General features: G+C 40.3%; 1 non-coding gene across 1 annotated transcript; it reads right to left on the minus strand.

Moving 5' to 3' along the window:
* Window positions 1–15,088: 15,088 nt before the first annotated feature.
* LOC111879240 (small nucleolar RNA R71) lies at window positions 15,089–15,195 on the minus strand. Its single transcript, XR_002846036.1, has one exon. It is a non-coding gene; the product is annotated as a small nucleolar RNA R71 (small nucleolar RNA).
* Window positions 15,196–15,524: the final 329 nt, after the last annotated feature.

A 15,524-nucleotide genomic window follows, 5' to 3' on the forward strand; every position in this document is an offset into this window, starting at 1 on the left:
TGTGTGTCTTAATTCATTATTTTCCAAAATCGTACGAATCGTTTTCTCCAAAAAATCCTATATTTTATGATGTATAAAATAGTAATTTTGGTAATAACATAACACGGGTGCGAAAAAGCCTCATTGAGGTAGTCAGAATAGTTGATTTTTAACCGAAGATGAAATCTGTATAATTGTGAGTCGTTATAACCATACTAATATGACAGAGTGCCTGTTATGACGTTCTTCAGGCGTCAGTTTTGTTCAAGACATTTGTCACCCTAGACTGGCCGGTCTAACTGTAGCCAACAACGTAGGTGCGGGGTGTCAACCCCGTATAGATCTATACAAAAATTCCCGCTCTCCCTCCAGGAGACTCTAGTTATAACTCTTACAGGACTTAGGGTGTAGAATATTGTATATAATATATGTATTGTGAAGATTTCGTCTGACTAGAATACTAGTAGTTTCACGTAAAGCGTTGAAATTCATTATTTACCAAATAATTAATTCTAGTTGTACTTGTTGACTAGATATTCCGTTTCGTTTCATTTATTGAAAATGATTTGCTCTAAATATTTATCAAATCAATTCAATATTAGCGATGTCGGCTAAAATGGCTCTCCTCTCTATATATTACTGACATTAACCGGGAAAATGTCAAGTTATGATTTGTGTAAAACTTATGACTTCTGTGAAATTATGACAGTAGCTTTATGACATGCAAAATTTCATGTCATAAAGGTTCTATTTGCATATATTCTACGTGAAATTTCTTATATCCAATTTTTATAAATAACCCCTGAACAGTTTGTAAATAGTCATTTGTGGAACACCAAGTTCAAATTTGGAATTTCTAAACTTAGTGTCAACCTTTCAAGGACTATTTCAACAACTTTTATCTCTAATTATGAAGAGCATGGATACAAGGGTGCATGTTAAACACTCCCAAAAACTTGGGAGGTTCCTTTTGTAAATTGTGTTACTCATATAATGATTAAAATATTATTTATTTCATGGGTTCTGTGAGAACTTACGTTCACAGAGAGTTGTATATATAAAAATGAAAATATTTCAACACACATATTCACACACATTCAAGAATTTAGAACAAGAGGTGACTTGTACTCTCCCCCAAAATCAATAAAAACTAAGGAAAAAGGGTGGGGTATGAAGCTCACCTTGGTTTAGCTCGTTGGGTGATTTGAAGAAGTGTAAGGAGTTTCCAAGTTCCAGCACTTGGAAGTGTTCTTTGAACTTCAAAAAAATTCTAAGAATAAATTTAGGTGTAAGTATAGTGAAATCTTAGGAATGGTGAGGAAAAATCACTATTCAAGGAGGATAAACACTTACCAAAGATTCTGGAAATTTTCCTTGAAGGAATGAAGCTTGAGTCTTGAAGGAGTTTGAGAGAATTCCTGGGAGTTTACTGTTGAGAAAGTGGGAAGTGGGATGGAGGAGGAAAAGAGATTTACGTATCTAAAGGGGAAGGATAGGAAATGACTTGACATTTGTATGGAAATCTGGTGGGTAGGGATTATTTCCTAAGGGTAATGTGTGTTTAACTGGGATTTGCATGGGAAAATGGAGGATTGAGCATCACATCACAAGGTCAAACCCCTTTATCTTCTTAGGATCCTCTCAAAATATTTGGTTTTTATTTTATATAAATATATTTAAAATGTTTAATTTTGGCATAAAATAGGAGTTTCAGGGGTTTAGGACATGAAAAATATGTGTTTGGTGCGATTCCCGACCTCAAAATACCTTAAAATGGTGAAAAAGTCCGAAAATGATGAAAATCCGGAGTGGCGTGTGGTTCCTACGAGGGTCCGAAGTCAAACTCACCCTTTTCGGAGTCATTCTTCAATTTCCGGAGCAAAGAAGGGGATTTCCGAAGCCATATAACAACTTCCAGAGTCATCAAGCGAAGTTCCGAAGCATTCTCTTCTGTTCCAGAGTCGGCAGGCGGAGTCAGGAGGTCCGGACCGAAGTGCGAGATTGGGTAGGTGCTTCCGAAGCTAGGCTTAAGCGATTCCTTCCGGAGCTTACTCCTTCCGAAGCAATAAGGAGGTCCGAAGCATACAGAAGCATTCCGGATTTCATCAGAAGTATGCGAAGTAGGGAGGGGTTCCGGCCTAAGAGGATTCCGGACCAAGAGGGTTCCGGACGAGAGGTTCAGGACCAAGAGGGTTCCGGACCAAGAGGGTCCTTTTGGGTTCTCTCCTCCGGTTTTGGGTTGTTTTCAACTGAGGAAGGTACGTAGGGAGATTTGGGAGAGATTTCTCGTACTTGGAGAGATTTGGGAGAGATTTCACATACTTGGAGAGATTTGGGAGAGATTTCACATACTTAGAGAGATTTCACATACTTGGAGAGATTTCGGAGAGATTTGATATTCTTGGAGAGATTTGAGAAAAGACTTCTTTTTCTTGGAGAGATTTAGGAAAAGACTTCATTTTCTTGGAGAGATTTGGGAGAGAGAGATATAGTGGGAGAGACTTGGCCGGGAGCCTTTATTAGTGTTTTTCTTCGTAGTACAAGGTCCTTAGACTTAGATACATTCTATTTTGAGTGTTATACACCCCCGAAGGGCACTCAATAGTGCTTTATAGAGCTGTTACTTCCTTAAATCAAATTAGGGTTTTAAATTTTGAACTTTTGAGACTATCAAGTGTTACTTTTTATTAGGAATTTTAGTTGAACATTAGGAAACATAAAGAATCTCCTAACATATAAGCACTAGTTGAGTTGACCAGATGGTCTGTTGACCTTTGACTTGACTTTAACTTTGACCAGAAGTTTGCCGGTTGTCACATCATCCCCCGCTTTAGGGAATTTCGTCCCGAAATTTTGCTTTGAAGTAGCCTTCAAGGGTTCGTGAATAGGTGGGGATACTTCTGTATCATTTGATCTTCGCGTTCCCAAGTGAACTCGGGCCCACGTTTGGCACTCCAACGAACTTCTACGTTTCGGATGCGACTTTGCTTAGTACGCCTCACTTCTCTATCCATGATTTCGAGTGGTTCTTCAATGAATAAAAGGTTCTCGTTTATCCTGATCTCTTCTAGAGGAATCACAAGGGTTTCATCCGATAGGCACTTCTTCAAATTGGATAGGTGGAACACGGGATGCACGTTGTTGAGCTCGGAGGGTAGCTGCAGCCTATAGGCAACTGGACCAATTCGGGCAAGAATCTCGAATGGTCCGATATATCGCGAGTTTAACTTGCCTCGCTTCCGGAAGCAGATCGTCCCTTTCCAGGGAGAGACTTTTAGTAACACATGATCTCCCACCTGGAACTCCAACGACTTTCGTCTTTTGTCTGCGTAACTTTTCTGTCTATCCCTGGACGCTTGGAGTCGGGATCTGATTTGGGTGATTTTCTCGGTTGTTTCTCGGATGATCTCAGGTCCTGTGAGAGTGCTATCCGGTAATCGTCCTCTTTCCAGTTGGGTGTCACCCACTTCGGCCCAACAAAGGGGCGATCCGCACTTCCGACCATACAAGGCCTCAAAGGGGGCGACTCCTATGCTCGTGTGGTAGCTGTTGTTGTATGAAAATTCAACTAGGGGTAAGTGGGTATCCTAGGCTCTGCCAAAATCTATTACACATGCTCGGAGCATGTCCTCTAGAGTCTGAATTGTCTGCTCACTTTGGCCATCTGTCTGGGGGTGGTAGGCAGTGCTCATATCTAATCGGGTTCCCAATGCTTACTGGAGCGACTGCCAAAAACGAGAGGTGAATCTACTGTCCCGATCCGAGATGATAGATATGGGGACTCTGTGAAGTTTTACCACCTCCTTTAGGTATATTCGCGTTAGTATTTCCATCTTATATGTCTCCTTTATTGGTAGGAAATGGGCGGATTTTGTCAGTCGGTCAACGATCACCTAGATAGCATCCAGACCGTCTGCCGTCTTAGGTAACTTGGTTATAAAATCCATTGTTATCCTCTCCCATTCCACTCGGGTATTTCGGGTTACTGAAGTAGGCATGAGGGCTTTTGATATTCCACTTTAACCTTGGCACAAGTGAGACACTTGCCAACGTAAGTAGCAATTTCTGCTTTCATATTTGGCCACCAATAATGTTGCTTGATATCCAAGTACATATTGTCGGAACCCGGATGGATCGAGTATTTCGTCTTGTGAGCCTCATTCATTATCACGTCCCGAAATCCGCCGAATTTCGGTGTCCAAATTCGTTCCATAAGGTAATAGGCTCCATCTTCTTTGACCGCCAGATTCTTTTCCATTCCTCGCTATGCCTCATTGGTGACATTTCCCGGTTTCAAGGCTTCCTGCTGGGCTTCTTTGATTTGAGAGGATAGATGAGAATGGATGGTCATTGTCAATGTCTTTACTCGACGACCCGAGTATTCCTTTCGACTTAAGGCATCGACTACTACGTTTGCTTTGCCTGGATGGTACTTAATTTCGTACTCGTAGTCGTTTAGCAGTTCGACCCATCTTCGTTTCCTCATGTTCAATTCTTTTTGATTCAGGATATGCTGGAGGCTCTTGTGATCTATGAAAATAGTGTACTTTGTACCATATAGGTAGTGCCTCCAAATCTTCAAAGCGAAGACCACAGCTCCCAACTCGAGGTCGTGGGTGGTGTAGTTTACTTCGTGGGTCTTTAGTTGCCTTGAGGCGTATGCTATCACCTTTCCTTGCTGCATGAGAACGTAACCTAACCCTTGGTTAGAAGTATCACAGTATACCATGAAGTCCTTTGTTCCTTCTGGCAATGACAACACTGGAGCACTGCAGAGGGCTTGTTTCAAGGTTTAGAAAGCAGCTTCTTGTTTGTCGGTCTATTAGAAAGGCACACTCTTCTGGGTGAGAGTGGTGAGGGGCTTGGCGATTCTGGAGAAATTCGGGATGAATCTTCGGTAATATCCGGTGAGGCCTAAGAATTGTCAGATTTCGGTTGGGGTTCTTGGGGTTGTCCAGCCTTCAATAGCTTTGATCTTGGTAGGGTCCACATGTATTCCCTCTTTGCTGACTATGTGACCCAAAAATTCCACTCTGCGAATCCAGAATTCGCATTTTGAGAACTTTGCATAAAGATTTTCCGTTCTCAATGTTCCCAAAATTTGTTGTAAATGTTGACTGTGTTCTTCCCCGCTCTTAGAGTAAACAAGTATATCATCGATGAAAACAATCACAAAGTTATCTATTCATCAAATCCATAAAGGCTGCTGGCGCATTGGTGAGGCCGAATGGCATGACTACGAACTCGAAGTGTTCGTAACGGGTTCGAAAAGCGGTCTTTGGGATATCCTCCTCTCGGACTCTTAGCTGATGGTATCCGGATCTCAGATCTATTTTAGAAAAGTAACTGACTCCTTGGAGTTGATCGAATAGATCATCGATTCAAGGGAGTGGGTATCGATTCTTGACGGTGAGCTTATTTAATTCTCGATAATCTATACACATTCTGAAAGATCCGTCTTTCTTCTTGACAAACAGAACCGGAGCTCCCCAAGGTGAAAAGCTTGGTCTGATGAATCCTTTGTCGAGAAGCTCACTTGCATCTTGGTAGGGGCTAATCGGTAGGGGGATTTGGCGATTGGGGTGGCTCCAGGTACAAGATCGATTTGGAACTCGACCTGGCGCTTGGGAGGTATTCTAGGTAATTCCTCAGGAAATACGTTGGGAAAGTCGCATACTTCGGGAATATCATTGATGCTTTTCTCCTCCTTTGTTTTATCCATAACATGGGAAAGAAATGCATGATTCTTCTTATGCAGGCACTTTTGAGCTTGGATACAAGAAATGAGTCGGAGGTTTGAGCCAGGTTTATCGCCATAAACCGTGAGAGTTTCATTGTTGGGTAGGTGAAGGCGAACGACCTTCTTGTGGCACATAATTTCAGCATGGTGGAGGCTTAACCAATCCATGCCAACAATCACATCAAAACTCCTAATATTAACATGCATCAAACTGATCGGGAAAGAGTGATTATTTAACGTTAGCGTGCACCCTACGTAGACATCATTGGTTGATTCTGTTTTACCGTTGGCCATCTCGACTGTATAAGTTTCGTTCAATTTGTGTGGGTTTTGATTTAATAAGTTCTTGAATTTACGGCTTACAAAGCTTCGTTCGGCACCACTATCAAATAAAACGCACACATAAGAGTTGTTGAGGGGAAACGTACCAGTCACCACTGTTGGGTCTTGGACCGCTTCTCCTTGCCCCATGGTTAAGACCCTTCCTGCGTTCTTATTGTTGCTCTTGGGGCAGTTGCGTTTGAAATGGTTGGTTTCCCCGCATCCATAACATGCGCGGCTGGCCCCGACATTGTTGTCATTGGGCTGCTTGTTTTGTTGTGGAGGCATCTTGCAATATCGGACAGTATGCCCTTTTCGGTTGCAGTTGGTGCATTGGAAATCCTTGCATGCCCCATAGTGGTGATAGTTACATTTGTCACATTTGGGATTGGAACCCGCGTATGACTTTCCTAGTGTTGTTGTGGTTGAGGCAGGGGCGGCTGGGGTTGGTGCAGTTGGAGCGGTAGCGGAATGGATTGCTACCGTCTGTGGTTTCTTGGATGACCCTGCATCCTGCCATCCCTTTCGCTTGTTTCCCCAATTCTTCTTGTTTCCTCCTCCTTGCTTGCTTTCTCCCTTGTTTGTTTTGGTAGTTTTCTTATCACCGTGATCATAAAGTTTCTTGGCCAAGCGCTTTGCACTGTCGTAGGTCTCGGGTTTTAAGGGAATCACGTTGCCCTGAATAGGAGGCGTCAACCCCAGATGAATCGTTCGACTTTCTTTCCCTCGGACGTGATCATACTAGGACACAACAACGCAAGTTCGTTAAACCTTGAGATATATGCATCAATGTCCGAGTTATGCACCGTCAGGTTCCACAGTTCTTGTTCAAGTTTTTATACTTCCCCTCGGGGACAGTACTCAGCGATTAACATTTCTTTGAGTTCTTCCTAGGACATTGAGTTTGCAACGGGGAGTGTCATGGCTTCTATATAACCGTTCCACCATGACAATGCCTGATCGACGAAGGTGCAAGCCGCAAACTTGACTTTACTCCCTTCCGGACATTTGCATATCTCGAACACCGACTCTACCTTATCGATCCATCGTTTTAAAGCGATAACTCCTCCAGTCCCATTGAACGTGCAGGGTTTTGCATCGGTAAAGTCCTTGTAGGTACAGACCCTTATAGGCCCTTGGTTCATCCCTTGATGGGAGCTTCCTGTCCCTTGACCATTACCACCGTTGTTTCCGTTCTGGATGTGAGCTAACGCCGCTGTTACTGTTGCCAATACTGCCGCTTGAAAGGCCGCATGGTTCATCTCTGGAGGGGGCGGCGGTGGTGGTGCTGTGTTATTGTTCTTTCGGATCGGTCTCCTCGACATCTTTCTGTCATGGGTCAGAAGGACAATGAGTATCCCTTGTATTTTGTTTCATGATTTGTCGATTATAGAATAGTACCGGTTATTAGGCGTTTACGAATAAGTGTGTGTATAAATTCAACATGTAATAATAGTAATAGAGTACACAATAGGTAATACATATTCGTTTTTCATTGCTAATAACCTTCTGAGTACATGGAAAAATTGCCTTCATAAGGCTTACAATACTTGTAGTGAAATAGAACCTAGCAGAATCACGACTACCTGGATAGGGAGATTACTCAGTCACGTCATCGGTAATACATAGGACAATACACAAAAGGAAGGTCGATATGGTGGCAAATAGACAAGTACTAATCGCGACGAGTAGGGTCGGGTGTTGCTGACGATGAGGTAGACGCGCCCTGGAGCTCATCTAACCTGCGTTCGGCGATCCGTACACGCTCCTCCAAAGCAAGGTGTCGCTCCTGATATTCTTTGACCTCCGCTCGTGCAGTGGCAAGATCTTCTACGAGTCATTCCATTGGATAAAAGTCTCGTTCGAGGTCTCGCGTGCGAGCATCCATGATCTGCATAGCTGCCCTCATTTGCATTACCCGGTCAGCAGTCTCTTGAGTCTGATTGCCGATGTCCTTAATGCGTCTGACCACGACAGGGAGTGCGCGATCCGCTGGTCCTCCATGCTGTAGGTTGTAGTAATCTTGGTTCATTCCAAATGGTGGTTGTTGACCCTGGCGTCGACCCCATCTCTCAATAGTGTCATCCCAAGGAGGTGTAGGGCCATTATAGCCCCATCTATACGGTGGTACCCTTGCCATGTAGGGAGGGTTGATAACTTCAGACTCTGCATCTGATTCTTCATCCTCTTCCTCGTCATCTTCTTCGACTTCTTCGTCAATGTCCTCTTCTTCGAACTCTAGTGGTTCCTCGGGATCCTCCATGGGTTCCTCGGGGTCCTCCATGGGTTCCTCGGGGGTCCTCCATTGGTTCCTCGGGGTCCTCCATGGGTTCCTCGCGGTCTTCTTCTGGGTCTTCCTCAATCCAACCCCCATTCCCCGGATTAGGAAAGTATGGGTCGCCAAGGAGGTGAAAGCCTGCCATGACGTCTGTGCAAGGATATATAAGTACGAGAAAATGTATAGGATGCCAAAATACGCCTATAGTATTTTAATTATTTTAGGTTTGGTTCTTAAAACTTTTGGATAACAAGCTGGGAGACTTTTAGGCTTGTTGCAACACTATTATCACTCCCAAACACATGTTGGTCATATCTCAAATAAATATAGTTGATCATGCTATATTTATCCCAGATATGATTACATAACTGTCTAAGTTTAACTGTAGTATTCAACCTTTAAGTTATCTTGTCTGTTCTTGTTATGATATAATCCTAGAAAGTATGTATACTTTTAGTCAGAGTGTTTTAGTCCCATTGTATTTATAGTTGTATATCTTGTATGGTTAGATATACTAGTTACTATAAGCAATGCTCTGATACCAATCTGTCACACCCCCATACCAGGACGGCGGAAACGTCAGACTTCATTGTGTAGTATCATAATAATTGCATATAATTGAAACATAGCAAATCCAAACAACATACATAAATATGACAAGCTTACATTGTTTTACATCATGTTTATGTTTTCAAGTGTACACAAAAGAAACATCAGTAAGCAAATTTCCCAAAATACAGCAAAATAAGCTTGAGTCCGCAATCCATCACCTGCTTACTGATTTCCTGAGAATACAAGTCGTTTGAAAAGCGTCAACATAAAATATGTTGGTGAGTTCATAAGCATTTGAGTAGAAAAACTTTGATGGTAGTTTAAAAATCCAGAAAATCCAATATTTTCTTATCAAGTGGTTGTAATTCTTGTTTCAAATCGAGTATAGTTGCATGTGTGTCTTAATTCATTATTTTCCAAAATAGTACGAATCGTTTTCTCCAAAAAATCCTATATTTTATGATGTATAAAATAGTAATTTTGGTAATAACATAACACGAGTGCGAAAAAGCCTCATTGAGGTAGTCAAAATAGTTGATTTTTAACCGAAGATGAAATCTGTATAATTACATTTTTGATATATTCTAGTGAGTCGTTATAACCATACTAATATGAAAGAGTGCCTGTTATGACGTTCTTCAGGCGTCGGTTTTAATCAAGACATTTGTCACCCTAGACTGGCTGGTCTAACTGTAGCCAACAACGAAGGTGCGGGGTGTCAACCCCGTATAGATCTATACAAAAATTCCCGCTCTCCCTCCAGGAGACTCTAGTTATAACTCTTACAGGACTTAGGGTGTACAATATTGTATATAATATATGTATTGTGAAGATTTCGTCTGACTAGAATAATAGTAGTTTCACGCAAAGCGTTGAAATTTATTATTTACCAAATAAGTAATACTAGTTGTACTTGTTGACTAGATATTCCGTTTTGTTTCATTTATTGAAAATGATTCGCTCTAAATATTTATCAAATGAATTCAATATTAGCGATGTCGTCTAAAATGGCTCTCCTCTCTATATATTACATTACTGAGTGAGACCCCATTTACAGGGAAAATGTCAAGTTATGATTTGTGTAAAACTTATGACTTCTGTGAAATTATGACAGTAGCTTTATGACATGCAATATTTCATGTCATAAAGGTTCTATTTGCATATATTCAACGTGAAATTTCTTATATCCAATTTTTATAAATAACCCCTGAACAGTTTGTAAATAGTCATTTGTGGAACACCAAGTTCAAATTTGGAATTTCTAAACTTAGTGTCAACCTTTCAAGGACTATTTCAACAACTTTTATCTCTAATTATGAAGAACATGGATACAAGGGTGCATGTTAAACACTCCCAAAAACTTGGGAGGTTCCTTTTGTAAATTGTGTTACTCATATAATGATTAAAATATTATTTATTTCATGGGTTCTGTGAGAACTTACGTTCACAGAGAGTTGTATATATAAAAATGAAAATATTTCAACACACATATTCACACACATTCAAGAATTTAGAACAAGAGGTGACTTGTACTCTCCCCCAAAATCAATAAAAACTAAGGAAAAAGGGTGGGGTATGAAGCTCACCTTGGTTTAGCTCGTTGGGTGATTTGAAGAAGTGTAAGGAGTTTCCAAGTTCCAGCATTTGGAAGTGTTCTTTGAACTTCAGAAAAATTCTAAGAATAAATTTAGGTGTAAGTATAGTGAAATCTTAGGAATGGTGAGGAAAAATCACTATTCAAGGAGGATAAACACTTACCAAAGATTCTGGAAATTTTCCTTGAAGGAATGAAGCTTGAGTCTTGAAGGAGTTTGAGAGAATTCCTGGGAGTTTACTGATGAGAAAGTGGGAAGTGGGATGGAGGAGGAAAAGAGATTTACGTATCTAAAGGGGAAGGATAGGAAATGACTTGACATTTGTATGGAAATATGGTGGGTAGGGCTTATTTCCTAAGGGTAATGTGTGTTTAACTGGGATTTGCATGGGAAAATGGAGGATTGAGCATCACATCACAAGGTCAAACCCCTTTATCTTCTTAGGATCCTCTCAAAATCTTTGGTTTTTATTTTATATAAATATATTTAAAATGTTTAATTTTGGCATAAAATAGGAGTTTCATGGGTTTAGGACATGAAAAATATGAGTTTGGTGCGATTCCCGACCTCAAAATACCTTAAAATGGTGAAAAAGTCCGAAAATGATGAAAATCCGGAGTGGGGTGTGGTTCCTGCGAGGGTTCGAAGTCAAACTCACCCTTTCCAGAGTCATTCTTCAATTTCTGGAGCAAAGAAGGGGATTTCCGAAGCCATACAACAAATTCCGGAGTCATCATGCGAAGTGCCGAAGCATTCTCTTCAGTTCCGGAGTCGGCAGGCGGAGTCAGGAGGTCCGGACCGAGGTGCTAGATTGGCTAGGTGCTTTTGAAGCTAGGCTTAAGCGATTCCTTCCGGAGCTTATTCCTTCCGAAGCAATAAGGAGGTCCGAAGCATACACAAGCATTCCGAATTTCATCAGAAGCATGCGAAGTAGGGAGGGGTTCCAGCCTAATAGGATTCCGGACCAAGAGGGTTCCGGACGAGAGGTTCAGGACCAGGAGGGTTCCGGACGAGAGGTTTAGGACCAAGAGGGTTCCGGACCAATAGGGTCCTTTTGGGTTCTCTCCTCCGGTTTTGGGCTGTTTTCAACTAAGGAAGGTACGTAGGGAGATTTGGGAGAGATTTCTCGTACTTGGAGAGATTTCACATACTTGGAGAGATTTGGGAGAGATTTTACATACTTGGAGAGATTTCACATACTTGGAGAGATTTCACATACTTAGAAAGATTTGGGAGAGATTTCACATACTTGGAGAGATTTCGGAGAGATTTGATATTCTTGGAGAGATTTGAGAAAAGACTTCATTTTCTTGGAGAGATTTAGGAAAAGACTTCGTTTTCTTGGAGAGATTTGGGAGAGAGAGATATAGTGGGAGAGATTGGGAGAGACTTGGTCCGAAGCCTTTATTAGTATTTTTCTTCGTAGTGCAAGGTCCTTAGACTTAGATACATTCTATTTTGAGTGTTATACACCCTGAAGGGCACTTAATAGTGCTTTATAGAGTTGTTACTTCGTTAAATCAAATTAGGGTTTTAAATTTTGAACTTTTGAGACTTTCAAGTGTTACTTTTCATTAGGAATTTTAGTTGAACATTAGGAAACATAAAGAATCTCCTAACATATAAGCACTAGTTGAGTTGACCAGATGGTCCTTTGACCTTGACTTGACTTTAACTTTGACAAGAAGTTTTCCGGTTGTCACAGATGCATCGAGGGAGAAGCAATGGGTATGAACTCACGTTTAAGGGGAAGAAGATCACTTTGAAACCAATGTCTGCAGGTGAGGTAAGGCCGATGCGAAATCAGAAGGGTAGGAAGCCAAGTCTCTCAATGATGGCCATTGAGAAGGAAGAACCTGAAGAAGAAATTGTGGAAGAAAAGGTTGAACAAGCCAAAGAGGAGGAACAGGTGTTAGACCAAGGGGAAAAAATTCACATGCTTGTTGCGAAAGCAGATGCGGAAGAGGGGAAAGTTTTTCAACTGGAAGGTCCAATCGCAACATTACTCAAAGAGCAGGTGTTGGACCAGGGGGAACAAGATTCGCAACAAGAGGGCCCAATCGCATCCTTACTTGAGAAGTATTAGGATGTGGTACCGAAGAAAGATGGGTCAAGTGTCGATAGCAGAACCATGAATGATCATATATTGGTTTATTGTGAGAACAAGGAGGAGTATCCAATACGTCTGGAATCGAGTGTTGACACCCTTAGAGACCCTCAACTCTTTGGGAAATCATTTCTTGTTGATAAGGTGATGTTCTTAAAGTTTGCGGTATTCTTGTTGGGGTATGTGGTGGTGGGCACGTTGTCTAAGCGTCATGTTTTGATAACAACTTTGGTTTTTCACTTATTGAGAGTTTAGAGTGTGAAGAATTATAATTTTGTTGAGGTGTTTGGAAGGTGTACTGATATTTGCATAATTAATCATATAATTCATGCATTATCTTAATATTTTATTTTGTATTTGTTTCATTTATTAAACAAAAGATACTTAATTAGTTTAAAATTTCATTTGCAGCATGGAAGACATGCTCGGAAGGAAAAGGAAGTGGAATTACCAATTGGAAGCTTGGATCTTGTATTTCAAAGAAAAAGAAGAAATTGAAGAAGAACACGACGTGTTATCTTTAAACATGACGTGTTGAGATGAAAAATCCCGACAGAATCGTGCCTTGCCATACACGCTTTTTTAATGAAGAACACGACATGTTGGGTCCTAGCCGTGTTTTTCACCGTTTTTCAGAATCTATTTAAGGATCGTTTCTGTTCGAAACCCTAACGTATACTCGAGGTTTTTAGTGATTTTTGGAGGCCAAAGACATCCCCAAGGAGCTATGGATTACAAAATTCGAATTGAAACTTTATTTTGAAAAGATCTTAGGCAAAATCACATTCACTTTACTTAATTCTCTTGTTTACATCATGTTTGCAATATTGAATTTAGTTTTTATTATTGTTTCTGCTAAATTCATGGGATAAACACCCTACTTCCGTTTAGAGTAGAGGATCTTATGATTATGGTTTGATTTTGTGGCTTTGGATTATGTTTAATTGATTATTCATCATGATAAGTTTGTTAAAAGAACCTTATGTGTTAATGATAATTATTTTATGTTAATTAATAAGTTTATTGACATTGTATGAACATCTTCTTGATTGCTTGCCTCTTATGATTTTGTTACCATCAAGATTGTAATCCTAGTGTTGTGAACATAATCTAGGGTTAACTAGAAAATAAGTAAGTTAATGTGTGAGCTATATATGATGACCAACCATATATAAGTTAATTGAACCAACCAATTTAATTAATCACCATTACAAGTCTTGCATGATTCGAACTTAATACTAGGAAACTTGTTAATTTAATCAACTGATCACTGCTTGAATTGATTTGTTTGCTAAAGGATTAGTAATAGTGAACATGAACCTAATCATATTAGAAATCAGTAATTGATAATACATTAATCCATTGCACTTGCCACGAAATCAACCGTAGGATTAAGTGAATTGAATCTAAACGAAAGTCTCTTTAATATTCTTGAATCAAGTCGTCTTTTGTCATTCAATTAGTTGTTAATCGTTTCTTTGTTAAGTGCTTAATTGATTGTCTAAGTTTCCAGCCTTGCAAAACTAGAGAAAACCCCCTCTTTAATAATTGGTTTAATTAGTTAACATTAGTAATAGTTTAATTGTTTTACCGTTCCCTATGTTCAATACCTTACTTACCTGCACTAAACTACTATTCGATTAGGTACACTGGTTTTTTTGTTAAAGTTAGTTAGGATTAAAACTAGTACATTTCACACGTATCAAGTTTTTGGCGCCGTTGCCGGGGAACGATTCTAAATAGTTAATTTTATTTTCTAATTGTTATCGATCATTTGTGTGAGATTTATCTCATATAAAGTTACAAGTTTTTCTGTTTTAATTTTCGTATCTGTTTATTTTGTTTTTGCATAAAACAAGCCGTGGTCAATTTTGAACACGCCATGTTTATCGTGTTTCCACTTTTCGTTTTTCTTCGTTTTACGAGTAATTTTCTGTTTTGTTTCAGCTAGTTTATGAGCCGAAGCTCTAATTCTACAGTAGTACCACCATTGGAAGATTCATAATCAATTTTGCACAAAAAGGACATATAAATTGGGGAATCAAGAGGTTTTGGAAGTTTTGAGAAAACTCAAGAAGAAAAGGCAGCATATCATGAGCCCGAAACACCCAAGCCACCCAAACCTGAAGTAGAGATGACGGATATTGCAAATATATCCATGGAGTAATACAAGAAGAGGACGCATGAGGATACTGGACCAGGTCTTGTGCAACACACCATTCCGGCAACAACAAACTTTGAGTTGAAGGGTCACATACTCGCCCAACTGATGGACATCCCATTCTATGGGAAGGATCATGGAGAGGCATATAAACACATTGACGAGTTCAACGACATAGCCAATTACTTCAACATTCAAAATGTGCTGCACGAGATTGTGCTACTTAGGATGCTACCGCTTACATTCAAGGGTGCCACGAAGGATTGGTTGAAAGCACTCCCCCCAGGATTAATAACCACATGGGCAAAGATGCGTGGAGAGTTCATTCAATAGTTCTGCCCCCTCGGAGATTTCAAAGTTAAAGAAATCAATCACCAGTTTTGAACAACAAGGAGGTGAATCACTCTATGAAGCATGGGAAAGATACAAAGGATTGCTGAGAAATTGTCCACAAAATGACCTCAATGTGCAACAGGAAGTCTCCATCTTCTATGATGGGGTAAATGTGACAACCAGACAAGTCCTTGACTCCCAAGGACCAATCATGAAGAAAGCACCAACTGTGATAAAGACGTTGATTGAAAAATTCTCTAAACACTCAAGAGCATATCATAATCCTTGAAATGACACGACTCGAGGGATAATGAATGCAACTTCAGATGATATGGCGGCGGTTATGGCTAAATTGGATAGCATGGATCATAGAATGACAAAGATGAACCAATCCATCCATGCTATCCGTGTGGGGGTGTGACAACTATAGCGGGCCTTATTTAATGAAATACTGTGAC

This window comes from Lactuca sativa, chromosome 8 (assembly GCF_002870075.4).
Source record: "Lactuca sativa cultivar Salinas chromosome 8, Lsat_Salinas_v11, whole genome shotgun sequence".
Classification (NCBI taxonomy): domain Eukaryota; kingdom Viridiplantae; phylum Streptophyta; class Magnoliopsida; order Asterales; family Asteraceae; genus Lactuca; species Lactuca sativa.